This window comes from Protopterus annectens, chromosome 17.part0 (genome assembly GCF_019279795.1).
Source record: "Protopterus annectens isolate FY-2018-M chromosome 17.part0, PAN1.0, whole genome shotgun sequence".
NCBI classification, from domain to species: domain Eukaryota; kingdom Metazoa; phylum Chordata; order Ceratodontiformes; family Protopteridae; genus Protopterus; species Protopterus annectens.
In genome coordinates this window covers 600,472,093-600,484,999 of record NC_056751.1, presented here as the reverse complement: position 1 = coordinate 600,484,999, position 12,907 = coordinate 600,472,093, and the positions used below count along the sequence as shown (strand labels likewise).

The 12,907-nt window shown below is 46.4% G+C and overlaps 1 protein-coding gene across 1 annotated transcript in view; it reads right to left on the bottom strand.

The window, feature by feature from the left end:
* PPP6R1 (protein phosphatase 6 regulatory subunit 1) overlaps positions 1–12,907 on the bottom strand; it is a 3,522,349-nt gene that overhangs the window by 3,004,357 nt on the left and 505,085 nt on the right. The gene's annotated exons all lie outside the window — the stretch shown is intronic.

The window sequence follows — 12,907 nt, the reverse complement described above, 5'->3', positions numbered from 1 at the left end:
TATGCCAATAAAACATGCATGCACCAAAAAATATATATAATGCCTTCATCTATAAGCAAATACACCACATAGGTTGTATAGGTTAGAGAAGAGCAGATAAACTGCAGCAAAGATATGGGGGATGGCGGGTGGGTAACCTGGACTGCAACAGTGAATGCACTCGAACATCTACATTTATGGTAAGTGTACACAACTGTACTATGTTCTTCGTGTTTCACTGTTGCAGTCATTACACTTGGGTTGAATCCCAAAGCTAAGGTTGGGAGGCAGGAGCTAAATAGCATTAGGAGCGGCTATGAGGCCCTGCAGAACTGTAGTGGCAAAGCCTGCCCTTGATTTAGAGTAGAGTGGTAAACGATAGTGCTTTGTAAAGGTATGCACTGAACTCCAGGTTGCAGCCTCTAAAATGTCTTTGGTTGGTACTCCTCTGAGGAAGGCTGCTGAAGTGGCTGCTGCTCTGGTTGAATATGGCCTAATGCCCTTAGGCACTGGCTTGCCATGTTGTGAATAGCAGAAATGGATGCAGTGGCCTATCCACTTTGAAATAGTCTGCTTTCAGATAGCCTTTCCTTGTGATCCTGCAGCATATGCCACTAGTAGTTGCTCTGTCTTTCTGAAAGCTTTGGTTCTGTTCAGGTAGAAGCGTAGTTGTCTGTGTATGTCCAAAGAATGCAGAATTCACTCCCCTTATTCTGTGGGTTTGGATAAAAAGTAGGCAGATTAATAGTTTGGTTAAGGGCCACACTGGACACTACCTTAGGCATACATGTCGGGTTTGTCCTCAGAGAAACTCTGTCTGGATAAAAAATGATAAAAGGTTCCACAGCCATGAGTACCTGTAGCTCTGAGACTCATCTTGCAGAGGTTATTGCTAGGAGCAGAGCTGTTTTCCAAGATAAAAACTTTATATCAGCTGTAGTGGCTGGCTCAAAAGGAGGCAGGGTGAGTTTTTCCAAAGCATAACTGAGGTCCCATGCAGGTATTGGTGATCTCCTTGGAGGCCTTAAGTTTTTGGCCCCTCTGAGGTACTACCTTAACAAGGGATGAGAAAAGATTGGTGGCTCTGTATTGTAATGAGCTGAAATGGCACAGGTATGAATTCTGATTGATGAAAAGGATAGGCCTTTGTCCAGCATCTCAGTTAAGTATTGCAAAATCTGAGGAATATTTGGTACAGCTGTGTCAATTCCTTGTGCCTGGTTCCAAGCACAGAATCTCTTCCATTTTCCAGCATAAGATTTTCTGGTACTAGGCCTTCTGGCCTCCAAAATGACATCCATTACAGTTTTAGTAAGAGGCGCGTTTTGTATTACTACATTATCTGCCATGCTGCCAGATTTAAGGTCTTTAATTGGCTGTGCAGGATCGGATTGTTTTGTTGGGATAGTAGATGAGGTATTTGAGGCAAGGTCTAACCCGGTCATTGAGAAAAGTTCCTTAGGATTGGGTACCAGTGCTGGCGGGGCCAGTCTGGGGCAATCAATATCATCTTTGGCTTCTCTTGTCTGACCTTTAGGAGTACTCTGGGGAGGAGAGGCAGTGGAGGAAAGGCATATACTGCTAAGCTTTTCCAGCTGAAAGATAGGGCATCCACTTTTCATGCTTGTCTGTGATAAGTCCTTGTGCAGAATCTTTTTAGTTGGTAGTTGTGAGGAGATGCAAATAGATCTATATCCGGGCATCCCCATTTCCTTGATATGCTGAAGACTTGTGGATCGAATTTCCACTCGTGGGGATCCATGAGGTTTCTGCTTAGCTCGTCTGCCAGAGTATTTATCTTTCCTGGCAGGAATTGTGCCTGCAGATGTACCTGGTAAGTCAAAGCTGTGTCCCACAGAGTCATGGCTAGTCTGCAAAGGGGGTAAGAATGAGTGCCTCCCTGCTTGTTTACATACCACATGACCATGGTGTTGTCTGTCTTTATCAGTAGTTGTCCCGGATGAAGTAGGTCCTTGAAGGCTGTCAGGGCATTCTGGACAGCTAGCATTCTCTTTTCGATTGATATGTAGATGCATTTGGTTTGCGGACCATGTTCCTTGAATACATCTTCCTGCCATGTGGGCCCCCCAGGCATAATCCGATGCATCCGTTGTTAATGTCTGGAAATGGTTTGTTTAGAAATGGCCTTGTCCTCTGCCCCTGTTGCAAAGTTGACTAGCAGCTGGTCAGATTTTATGAAAGGCTTCGTCCTATCAAGGTAGAACCTGAGCTCATTGTGCAACTCCAAAGAGTGCAGGATCCTTTCCCCTTTACTCTGAGGGTTACGGAAGAAGGTTGGCAAATGGATGGATTGGTTGAGAGCCACACCGGACACCACTTTAGGCATAAGGGAAAGGCTAGTCCTGAGGGAAACCCTGTCAGCATGGAAAACAATGAAGGGTTCCACAGCCATCAGTGCTTGTAACTCAAGACACTCATCTAGCTGAAGTGATGGCTAGAAGCAAGGCCGTTTTCCAAGAGAGGAATTTTAACTCTGCTGAGGCAGCAGGTTCAAAAGGGGGAAGCGTGAGCTTTTCCAGTACAAAGTTAAGGTCCCAAGCAGGGGTGAGTGCTCTCCTTGGAGGCCTTAAGTTGTTTGCCCCTCTCAGGAACTGTTTGATGAGAAGGTGAGAGAATAGATGTGGCTCAGTATTGTAATGAGCTGAAATGGCAGAGGCATGGATCTTAATGGAGAAGGATAGGCCTCTGTGGAGTCGCTCTGCCAGGTAATCCAGGATTACAGGTAAGGAGGGCACTGCTGTGTCCTTTCCTTTAGACTGAATCCAAGAACAATACCTTTTTCCACTTTTCAGCATAGGCTTTCCTAGTACTGGGCCTTCTGGCTTCAAGAATGACGTCCAGCACCTGTTTGCTTAGGGTTGCTGGTGAAGTATTTAAGGAATAAGCCAGGCTGCAAGATTTAGGGTTTGCAATTGTGGATGCAAAATCTGTCCCTCCAGCTGAGAAAGCAGGGTAGGGGTCTGGTGTAGGTGCCAAGGTGGCACTGTTGTCAGGCTGGGCAGGAGTGGGTACCAGTGCTGGCGTGGCCAGTCTGGGGCAATCAGAATTGCTCATGGCCTGTCTTGTTTTATCTTGAGTAATACTCTTTAGAGAGGGGGCAGAGGGGGAAAGGCAAAGATTGAGAGTTTTCCCATTGAAAGGATAGGACATACACCCTTCCAGGCCCAGCTGTGAGGGTTCCTGGTGCAAAATTTGCTTAACTGGTGGTTGCTGAGGGAAGCAAAGAGATCCATCTCTGGGATCCCCCATCTCTGGATCAGAAGGCTGAAGGTGCTGGGCTCTACTTTCCACTTGTGTGGGTCTAGGAGATTTCTGCTCAAGTCGTCTGCCAATGAATTTTGTTTGCATGGCAGGAATTGAGCTTATAAATGAACTTGGTTGCCCAAGGCCGTGTTCCACAGGGCCATGGCTAACCTGCAGAGTGGATAAGAATAGGTTCCCCCCCCTGCTTGTTGATGTACCACAACTGTGGTGTTGTCTGCTTTTATCAGCAGTTGTCCTGGAAGGATTAAGTATCTGAAAGCTGTCAATGCATTCTGTACAGCTAGCATATCCTTTTGGTTGATGTGCAGAAGAATTTGACTTGGGCTCCAGTGGCCCCGAATACATTTGCCAGCCATGTGAGCCCCCAAGCATAGTGTGATGCATCTGTGGTCAGGGTCTGGGCAGCGTGGGGTTGAGTAAAATGCAGTCTCTTTTTGTGGTTGAATGCTTCTGCCCACCAAAGGAACTCTGCCCTTAGACAAGGTAGAATATGATTGACTGTTTCCAGGTCCTGAGAATGTTGGCACTAAAGACTTTTTAAGTACCATTGAAGTTTCCTCAAATGCAGTCTTGCATATGGAATTAGCAGAATACATGAGTCTATGAACCCTAGGGCTTGTAGTATTTTTCTTGCAGATAGCTGGGTGCTGTGGCCATTTGTTTGAAGTAGTCTGTCGGATAGATCTGTTTTTCTCAAGTGAGGAATGCCATCTGGGAAATTGTGTCCAAGCTTGCTCCTAGGAATACAATCTTTTGTCTGGGTACCAGTTGTGATTTTTCGTTGATGGTGTACCCCAATGAAGTGATAAAGCTTTTTACAAATGCCAGATGCTGAAGGAGCAATTCCAGACTGACTGACTGACTGAATCAGGCAGTCGTCCAAGTACGGGTAAATTTGGACATTTCTCTGCCTGCGGTATGCAATGGCTGGAGCCAAGCATTTTCTGAATACCCTGGGCGCAGTAGATAAGCCAAAGGGAAGTGCAGAGAACTGATAATGCATAGACCCTGCCCTGAAACATAGATATTTCCTGCATGACTCCATTATGGGGATGTGCAGATAGGCTTCTTTTAAGCCGAGGGGACAAGCCAGGCATCCTTGGCTAGGATAGGGAGAAGCTGTTGCAGGGTAAGCATCGTGAATTTTGGTACTACCAGGAAGGTGTTGAGAATTGAAAGATCCAGGATTGGGCACCAACAGCCCTCTTTCCTGGGTACCAGGTATAGTCTGGAGTAGAAACCTTGACCCCTCTGTTCTACTGGAACAGGCTGAATAGCTCGGATATTGAGCAAGGAAAGTACTTGGTCTTGAACCTCTGCCCACTGGTTTGGAGGAAGGTCTGGAAACACGCTTGGGGTTGGCAATGAATGGAAAAAAAATTGTACCCCTGACCTGGGATACAATGTTGAGGAACCATCGGTCCTGAGTGATGGACATCCAGTTTTTTGCAGGAAGGGCAAGTTTTCCTCCTAGGGGCACAAGCAATTAGGCAGGGCTGGGAAGTAGAGTTGAGAAGTCATTGTGAACTTTTTCCATAAGGAGGTGGCTTACCACTCCCTGCTTTAGGGGTGGGGGCACTCCATTGCTTAGATCTCTGCATACTCTGAGACTGCAGTCTGGGTGGTCTGTTCCCACTTGGTCTTGTTTGGGAAGGCCTGGAGGGGGCTGGAAAGGATGAGTGTTTTGAAGGGCAATGCCTACTGAATCTAGGTGGTTGCCCTTGTAGGAATTATTTAATGGTTTGCATAGATTTAGCTTTTTCTTCCATCTTTTTAAGAACTACTTCTGCTTTGGTGCCAGAAAAACAGTCCTTATTTAAAGGAGCGTCTAGTACTTTAGATTTGACAAGGTCTGCTCCTTCAGCCAAGCATGTCTTCTCAGTACACAGCCAGTGCCTGCTGCCCTGCAGGATGCTTCTAGAGCATCAAAGCCACACTGCAAAGTATGCTTACTAACTTGGTTTGCAGAGTGTATAAAGCTCTTGCAAATCTTTTTCTGCACAATCTGGAAATATTACCATTTTTTTGTTTAATTAGTTCCAGAATATGTTGCTGGTATTTCAGCATGTGAAACTGGCAATTCAATGCCCTGATAGCAAGAGTTGCAGAGGTATATACCTACTTACCCCATCTGTCTAAAGCTCTGGAATCCATGTCCGAAAGGGTAGGATTTTTGGCTGCAGTAGCCTTAATACCTTTAGGCATCTGGGAAATGATCTCTGGATCAGCAGTAGGATTCTTGAAAATAAACTTGTGAGAATCAGGTACTCTGTAGTACCTGTCTGGTTTCCTAGGGGCCGGAGGTAACGTGTCTGGAGTAAGACTGGATTCCATGAAAACATCATCCACAACCATCCAGGACAGGTGGCATAGCTAAAGGCCTGTGCTGAGGCAACTCTAAAAATTCTCTGAGTCTCTTTTTGGACTGAGGATAGTCTTGGCATTCCCAATGGAAATGCTCTCTTAAAGTATGCAAGGTTGCACCAAAAGAAAAATCTTCTGGAGGGGAGGCAGAGGGAATGGATTCCTCTGCATCTGAATCCTCATAGGCAGATAAAGGCATGTCTTGATAATCAGAAAGGTCAGAGTCATCGGACTCCTGGTCTGTAGAATCTGAAGGAAACTGGATTCTTTGTCTCTTAGCAGGGGAAGGCTGGCTTCCCCAAATTAGCGAAGTAAGGTCTTCAGCCATTCTAAGCATTTGTTTTTGTGGCATGGGTGACTGAGCATGCGCGTTGGTCAATTTTCTAGGCGTAGTGCATACTCTGGGCCTAAGAAACTCTGTAGTTTTGACTAAAAATGAAGTCGTCTGTTTGAATCGAACATCGGTAGGATGAAGAACTCCCTCAGAAGCCGGTGCCTGCACAGCGGCTCTGGACCCATCTAAGGTAGAAACATCTGCTGGTTCCATAGTTGAAGAAGCATCTCGCGGCATACCGGACTCCGAATGGGTCTCAGTACAAGCCTGCGAATCCACAGAAGTGGACATCAGGGGCTACAAAGGCATCTCACTGAGTACCGACGGACTGGCAACTAGCTTAACGGAAGCATCATCGGCAGTTTTGGACCTATGTGGTCTGTCTCTGTCTTTATCCTTACATTTTTTCGGAAGATCAGTAGTCGGATGGCTTTCCGAAGCCATTTCAGAATAAGGAGATTGAGAGCGAAAGAATTTAGTGACAAAGCTAGCCCGACGACGAATGGTTCATGTGTAAAACTGGGCACAAAACTGACCTGGGCCTAAAAAGGTGATGCAGTAAAAATGAAAATCTCTGTGAGGTATTTGCTTTCCACAGGCAAGACAACTGTTAACTTTTTCTGAAAATGGTTAGAGCAAGAAAAAAGGATCCCCAATGGGGTACTTAGCTTTAGAAGACTTCAGGATTATCAACTTGAAAATTAAAAATTCAAGTAGCGGCCGACCAGCACTTGCGAACTGCTTCTGCTTCAGGCTCCTCCTTGGCAAGAGACTGATGTAATGGTGTCGGCTGTCTGTTTTTATACCCTTGATGACCTGACATCATGGAAGAAGCGACAGCATCTGACGCAGAAAATACCAAGTCTCTGGTATTCGGGCCAACTGAGGGCTACCTGCAGGCAGATAACCCAAGTGTGATGACTGCAACAGTGAAACACGAAGAACATCTGTCCCTCCTGCTGAGGTCAGGAGAGTAGGGATTTAGGGTAGGTGTCATGGAGGCAATGGTGACAGACTGCGCAATAGTGGGTACCAGTGTTGGCGTGGCCAGTCTGGGGCAATCAGGATTGCCTTTGGTCTTTCTTCCCTTATCATGAGGAATACTCTTGTAAGAAGAGGTAGAGGGGAAACTGCATAGATTGAGAGGTTTGCCCCCTGGAAGGATAGGGCATCCACTTTCCAGGCCTTGCTGTGAGTTACCCAGGTGCAGAATATGCTGAGCTGGTGGTTGTAGAAGGAGGCAAATAGATCCACCTTCAGAGTACCCTATTTCTGGGTCACAAGACTGAAGGTGTTGTGGTTTAATTGCCATTTGTGTGGGTGTAGGAGATTTATGCTTAAGTGGTCTGCCAGAGAGTTTTGGTTGCCTGGCAGGAATTGAGCTTGCAGGTGAATATGCATGGCTGAGGTTGTGTTCCACAGGGTCATAGCTAGCCTGCAGAGTGGGTAAGAGTGGGTTCCCCCTGCTTGTTTATGTACCACATCACTGTGGTGTTGTCGGTTTTGATTAGTAAGGGCCCTGGTGAGAGTAGGGCTCTGAAATCTGTCACAGCATGCTGAACAGCTAGCATCTCTTTTTGGCTGATGTGCAGATGAATGTGATTTGGGCTCCAATGGCCCTGAATGCACCTGACGTCCAGATGTGCACCCCAGGCATAATCTGATATATCTGTGGTTAGGGTCTGGGCAGCGTGGGGTTGTGTTTGCATGCTGCTGCCCACCAAAGGAACTCTTTCCTTAGACAAGGTATCATAGGTATGATTGTTTCCAGGTCCTGAGAAAGTTGGCAACAAAGACTTTTTAAGTACCACTGAAGTTTCCTCATACGCAGTCTGGCATATGGAATTAGTAGAATGCAGGAGGCCATGAACGCTAAAGCCTGCAGGATTTTCCTTGCAGATAGCTGGGTTCTGGTGGCCATTTGAGCGCAGTAGCCTGTCAGATAGGCTTGTTTTTCTGGAGTAAGAAATGCCATCTGGGATGATGTGTCCAAGCTTGCTCCCAGGAATAGAATTTTTTGACTGGGGACTAGTTTGGAATGCTTTTCGTTGATAGTGTACCACAGGGAGGTTAAAAGGTCCTTTACAAATGTCAGGTGCTGCAACAGCTTTTCCTGACTGACTGCCTGAATTAGGCAATCGTCCAAGTAGGGATAAATTTGAATATTTCTCTGTCTGCAATAGGCAATGGCTGGAGCCAGGCATTTTGTGAAAACTCTGGGAGCAGTGAATACGCAAAAGATAAGTGCAGATAACTGATAATGTATAGATCCTGGCCTGAAACGTAGATATTTCCTGTAGTGGTCCCTTACTAGGATGTGCAGATAGGCCTCCTTAAGGTCTAGGGTGGCTAACTAGGGATCTTTGGAGAGCATAGGGAGAAGCTGCTGTAGGGTGAGCATTTTGAATTTTGGTACCACCAGGAAGGTGTTTAGAATGGTCCGTTTCCCCTGGGTCTAGTTTGAGATGTCCTTGAAGGTGCTGGGACAGAACAATGTTTTGAGGGGCAATGTCTACTAAATCTTGGAGGCTGCACTTGCATAAAATTTTTGACTGTCTGCATAGACTTGGCCTTTTCTTCCATCTTTTTTAAAACCTCTTCTGTTTTGGTGCCAAACAGATTGTCATTGTTCAGAGGAGCTTCCAATAATTTTGATTTGACATAGTCTGGCAAGGTCTGCTCCTTAACCCAGGCATGCCTTCTAAGTACATAACCTGTGACTGCTGCCCTGCAAGATGCTTCTAGTGTGTCAAACCCACATTGCAGGTTATGCCTGCTAAGTTGGCTTGCAGAATGCATAAGCTCCTGTAATTCTTTATTTTCTGCACAGTCAGGAAAGGTAGATAACTTTTGCTTATAAGTTCCACAGTATGTTGCTGGTATTTCAGCATGTGCAACTGACAATTTAATACTCTAATGGTGAGAGTTGCAGAGGTGTATACTTTTTTACCCTATCTGTCTAAAGCTCGGGAATCCCTGTCCAAAGGGGTGGGATTCTTAGCTGTAGCTGCTTTTATTCCTTTAGGCCCTTGGGAGATGACCTCTGGGTCAGTAATAAGATTTCTGAAAAGAAATTTGTGAGAATCAGGGACTCTACAGTACCTGTCTGGTTTCCTAGGAGCAGGGGGTAAAGTATCAGGAGTTAGACTGGATTCCATAAAGATATCATCCACAACATCCAGAACAGGAGGGGATAGTGAAGGGTCTCTGCTGTGGTAGATGTAAAAATTCCCAGAGTCTCTTTTTGGACTGAGGATAATCCTGGCATTCCCAATGGAAATGCTCTCTCAAAGTATGTAGGGTTTCACCAAAAGAAAAATCCTCTGGAGGGGAGGCAGAAGGAATGGATTCCTCTGCTGCTAAATCCTCAAAGGCAGATAAGGGCATGTCTTCATAATCAGAATCAGAGTCGTCGGACTCTTGGTCAGATAAAGCTGCTGGAGACAAGTCTCTTTTTCTTTTAGCAGGGGAAGGCTGGTTTCCCCTACTCAGCATGATCAGGTCTTCTGCCATTTTAAGTATCTGAGATTGTGGCAAAGAAGCAAGCGCTTGAGATTGGGTCGTCGGTCTTTTAGGCACAGCTCATGCTCTTGGCCTTAGAAACTCGGTAATTTTAGAAAGAACTGAAGACGCAAAATAAGTCATCGGTTTGTGTCAAATATCACTAGTGCAAAAAGCTTACTCAGAAGCTGGTGCCTGCACAATGGCTCTGACCCATCCAAGGCAGAGACATCCGCAGGTTCCGTAGTCACAGAAAAGTCTCAAGGCATACGGGACTCTGAATGGGTCTCGGTAGCAGCCTGCGAATCCACTGAAGTGGGCATCAGGGGCTGCAAAAGCACCTCACTGAGTACCGGCGAACTGGCGACTAGCTTAACGGAAGCGTCGGAAGTTTTGGACCTGTGTGGTCTGTCTCTGTCTTTATCCTTACGTTTTTTTTGGAAGATCGGTAGTCGGATGGCTTACCGAAGCAATTTCAGAATACGGAGATCGAGAACCAAAGTATTTAGCTACAATAAGAGCACAACGATGAATAGTTCGGGCAATGAACAAAGCACAAAACCGACAGGGAGGTACGTCGTGGTCTGGGCCTAAACAGGTGACGCAGTAAGAATGGAAATCTGTATGGGGCATTTGCCTTCCACGGGCGAGACAATTGCTAACTTTTTTTTGACATTGGTTAGAGCAAGAAAAAAGGATCACCAACGGGGTACTTAGCTTTAGAAGACTTCAAGATGATTCAATTTCGGAAACCAAAACTCAGTTAACGACCGCCTGGCACTCGTGCAAACTGCTTCTGCTTGAGGCTCCTTGCCAAGAAAGCCTGATGTAATGGCATCGGCTGCCTGTTTTTATATCTCTGATGACCTGATGTCAGTACTGAAGCAACAGCAACTGACACAGAAATACTAAGCCCCTGGTATTCAGGCCGACTGAGGGCTACCCCTGGTAGGATAACCCAAGTGTGATGACTGCAACAGTGAAACACGAAGAACATCCAGTGCTGCCTTAGCCAATAGGGTGTCACTAAGAAGATTTTTGGTTTGTCCTTCTGTGTTTTCAGGAGGACTTTTTGAATCATTGGAAAGGGGGGGGGGGCATAAAGAAACTTCCTCTCCCAAGAGATGCTGAAAGCGTCCACTCCCCAAGCTAAAGGGGAGTGTATCTTTGAGCAGAAGGTCTGCAGCTGCCTGTTCTGGTGGGGGGCAAACAGGTTTATTTGTGGAGTACCCCACCAGTGGACTATGTCTAGGAAGATCCTCCTCCCATCCAGCATCCATTCATGCTGTGGTGAGGAGGTCCTTCTTTGAAGGTCTGCTTGTTTGTTGTCCTGCAAGGGGATGTAGGTCACCTGCAGGACCAGGTTGTGGCAAGAGGCTAAGTCCCATATCAGCAGGGTCAGTCTGAGAGGCTAAGTCCCATATCAGCAGGGTCAGTCTGCACAGCTGGTAGGCCTTTGTTTCTCCCTGTTTGTTGAGATACCACATAACCATGGTTTTGTCGGTCACTATCCGGAGCACCCCTGGGACCAGAAAAAAAAATAAAGGGCTTTAAGGCTAGGAGGACTGCTGTCATTTCCCTGATATTTATGTGCTTTCTCTGTAGAGAAGAGTGCCAGTTTTCCTGGACCCTGTAGGATGCCAAAGTTGCACCACAACCTGAATCTGAGGCATATGTATGCACTGTTTGGGTTGGGGTGGGTGGTTGCAGTGGGAGTCCCAGGTTATGAGGGACTTGCTGGATCCACCAGCTGATTTCTATCTTCAGACAGGGAAGGAGAGCAATCTCCTGTTCTAAGGGATGTAGGCATTGGGACCAAATGTTTTTGAGGTACCACTGTAGCTTGCACATATGCATCCTGGCCAGTGGCAGCATGGGGATGGTAGTTGCCATTAAGCCCAAGAGACACAGGAATTGTCTTGCCATCACCTTCTATGAATGGAGGGTTTCCTGGAAGTGAGCAGTCAGGCATAGAACCTTGTCCTGTGGGAGAAAGGACTTCATTTTGTCTGTCCTGATTCTGCAGCCTAGGAAAATCTTGTCCTGGCCTGGGTTCAAGGAGGACTTTGGAATGTTGATGGTAAACCCTAGACTTTGCAGAAAGGACATGGTGAAGAGCAGGTGCCTTGAGAGGGTATCTTTGGACTCTGCTAGTACTAAGATGTCATCCAGAAAAGGGTAAATCTGAATTCCCTGCGTTCTGCAGAAGGCAATTGCTGGGGCTAGGCACTTTGTAAAGACTCAAGGGGGAGAGGATAAACCAAAGGCAAGGCAGTAAATTAGAAATAAGAGGATGGTCCAGAGAAACGCAGAAACTGTCTGCGGGAAGTCCTGATGGGTATGTAAAGTAGGCTACTTTTAGGTCTAGAGTGGCCACAAAGGCTCTAGGTGGAATAAGAGGCAGAAGAGTAGGTGACAGCATTTTGAAGGAGGGTACCTGAAGATGTAGGTTTAGAAAGGAGAGGTCTAAAATGGTTCTCCAGGGGGCATCTTTTAAGGGGACCAGGAAGAGACGAGAGTAGAATCCCTTTCCTTCCTGTCATGAGGGGACAGTTTCAATGGTGCCTAGCTTTAGAAGTTCTGACAAGACTTGTGGTAAGAGATACATTTGCTTTTATGGGGGAAAAGGAATACTTTCCCTGGGTGTTTTTTTCTTTCAAGGATAGGAAGTACCCTTTCTGGATACTGGATAAGACCCATTGATCTGTGGTGATGGCTTGCCAGAGGGGAAGGCAGTGCGGAAGGCATGCAGAGAGTAGAAGGTGGGCCAGGCAGTCACACATTATTGGGACCTCCTCTATCCTGAAGGTTTGTCTGGGTTGAGGAGGTGGTACATTAGGTCTGGACGAAGAAGGTCTTCTTGCGCCTCTTCTAGACCTGGAAGAGGAGGCAGCTGGCAGAGGAGGGTTTCGCCTTATAAAAGTGGTTTGAACAGAGTAGTTCCCGTAATATTTGGGAATGGGGAACACCAGCAGGTGCTTGATGTCCTGTAATTCTTTACTTTTTTCCTGCAGGGTTTTGAAGAGATCTGCAGATTGTTTTCCAAAGAAGAAGTTGTGATCCAGTGGGGCGTCCAGGAATTTGGACTTGAAGTCCTCAGGTATATTCTGCAGTCTTAGCCAGGACAGAAGTAGATGCTGCAGAGCGGGCAGATGCTTCTGCCGCATCGTAGCTGCATCTGATTGAATGCCTGGCTACTTGCTGAGCCAAGGACAGTTTGGAGGCCATGTCAACCTTAATGTGACTGTCAGGCATAGTGGCCAGCATGGAGGAGGCCTGAGACACTAAGTCTAGAGCATATTTAGTCATGTGGGTCTGATAATTTATGGCTCTGAATGCCAAAGTGGAGGATGTGTAAACCTTCTTTTCCATCCTATCCATGTATTTGCTATCTTTATCAGTGGGTAGGAGGGAGGCGGAAGGCAGCAGTCTGGACTGTTCATC